General features: G+C 36.5%; 1 non-coding gene across 1 annotated transcript; it reads right to left on the bottom strand.

Moving 5' to 3' along the window:
• Window positions 1–1,737: 1,737 nt before the first annotated feature.
• LOC128582700 (U6 spliceosomal RNA) lies at window positions 1,738–1,844 on the bottom strand. Its single transcript, XR_008379147.1, has one exon. It is a non-coding gene; the product is annotated as a U6 spliceosomal RNA (small nuclear RNA).
• Window positions 1,845–2,337: the final 493 nt, after the last annotated feature.

The raw sequence follows: 2,337 nt of genomic DNA, 5'->3' as shown, positions 1-2,337 counted from the left end.
TTATTTCAATTTGTATTTAAGTATTGCTATTTTAATGACCTTGATAATGAAGAATAAAGTCTCTAATGCTATGGCTTAGATACAATGGGTTATAAAGAAAATTATGCGTTCTACCATACTTTTGTTTTTAACTTTATAACCCTCTTGATCTCCTCTCATCATTTCCAAATCCTAAGTCTAGAATTTCCTCAGTGCCCTCAAATCAGGAGTCTCATGTAAAACAATCCACGTTTGCACAGGTACTAAAACTAATACCTGTTAGTTAAAGCACCTACCTAATAACTATTCAATAACTTTTACTGTTATCACATAAATAATAAAAAACAATGTTCTTAGACCTCTTGGGATTTTATATCAGCAACTGATTTATTAAAGCATTTTACAACCAAAATTCTTTTTTTTTTTTTTTTATTGTTGGGGATTCATTGAGGGTACAATAAGCCAGGTTACACTGACTGCAATTGTTAGGTAAAGTCCCTCTTGCAATCATGTCTTGCCCCCATAAAGGGGCATGACACACACCAAGGCCCCACCGCCCCATCCCTCTTTCTGCTTCCCCCCCATAACCTTAATTGTCATTAATTGTCCTCATATCAAAATTGAGTACATAGGATTCATGCTTCTCCATTCTTGTGATGCTTTACTAAGAATAATGTCTTTCACTTCCATCCAGGTTAATACGAAGGATGTAAAGTCTCCATTTTTTTAATGGCTGAATAGTATTCCATGGTATACATATACCACAGCTTGTTAATCCATTCCTGGGTTGGTACAACCAAAATTCTTAATCTTTTATTCTAGTTTGTCTTCTGAAAGTGTTTGCTTGATATTATTTTAGACCTTATTTAAAACTTTAATAGTGGCATATTTGCTTTGTTGTATTTTTCATGAGAAAACATGGAAATGTTAATTTGTCTATTTAATTGGCTCTGTGTAAGACTCTGAATCACAGTGATAAAGGAGGCTGTCACCACTTACAGTCCCCTAGAAGAACACACAAGTAAGTACTCGAAAGTGCCGAAGGAGGGAGACACCTGGAGCTCTTTAAGAGTGTGGAGGTTGTATACCTAAAGGAATAGGAGAGGGAAGCAGAGGCAGGCTTCCTAGGAGATGCAAAGACCTGGAAAAAAAATTGAATAAGAGTTTACCAATAGTGATGGAAAGAAAGGGGGTTCCATCTAGCAGGAATAACAAAAGATATCACAAATCTGTGAAACAACAGGGTACTTTTGGAGGACTGTTACTAGGCCATTGTGGCTGTAGTGTGAATGCATAACAGAGAGGTTGAAGCCCAGAGAAATGAGGAAGGATGCACGTGGGGAAGGGCCTATGCTAAGGAGTTTGAATTTTATCTTTATGAAGGCACTTGGAAACCATCAAAGTGTTTAAGCAGATGTGTAACATAAACTTTGTATATTAGAAGGTTTTGGCAATGTTGAAAGATGGCTTATGTGAGGATGATGTGGAAGACAGAGACAATTTAGGGCCAGTTGCAGAAATCCAAGTGAGAAAAGACAAAGGCTGAATTACGGTAGTGAAGACAAGAGGATGAAATTAGATTTATTCAGCTTCACTGATTACAACAAGCAAGTTTTTTTCTTTAAACTTGTGAATTGTTTATGTCAGGAGTTTTCCATATAATATTGTCAGACCATGACTGACTACAGGTAACTGAAACCATGCAAAGCAAAACTCCAGATAAGAGGGGACTACTGTATTTATCACCAATAAAGGCCTAAAAATATGGAATGCTTCATGAAATTGCATGTCATCCTTGTGCAGGGGCCTTGCTAATCTTCTCTCTATCGTTCCAATTTTAGTATATGTGCTGCTGAAGTGAGCACTGCAAGAGGCAGATTAAAATAGTGAGCTGGCATCTTCACTTATCAAATCAGCAAAAGTTTGAAAACAAGGAGATCCAATACTAGCAAAGGTATCGTGTTTTGTCAAATGATCATTTTATAGACTGCTAGTGGGAGTAGGAATTAATCCAATGTTTTTGAAATGAATTTAATAACATGAACTTAAAACTTTATTACTTGAATGATGCATTAAAAAAAAATTTGTTAGTACACTTTGACCCACTAATTTCATCTTTAGGAATCCTAAGGAAGTAATCAGATGTTTATCAAGATGTGTATATAAGGTTATTCATTGAATTATTATAACTAGGATGGGAACAGTGGCTCATGTTTGTAATCCTAGCACCTTGGGAGGGTGAGGTGGGAGGATTGTTTGAGACCAGGAGTTCCAGACCTGCCTGAGCAAAGTGAGACCTAGTTTCTACAAAAAGTATAAAACTTAGCCAGACCATGGTTGTTGTGCACCTTATAGTCC

The sequence above is a fragment of the Nycticebus coucang genome, chromosome 3, assembly GCF_027406575.1.
Source record: "Nycticebus coucang isolate mNycCou1 chromosome 3, mNycCou1.pri, whole genome shotgun sequence".
NCBI classification, from domain to species: Eukaryota; Metazoa; Chordata; class Mammalia; order Primates; family Lorisidae; genus Nycticebus; species Nycticebus coucang.
The sequence above is the reverse complement of the archived record's forward strand: the minus strand, read 5'-3'. Positions and strand labels throughout refer to the sequence as shown.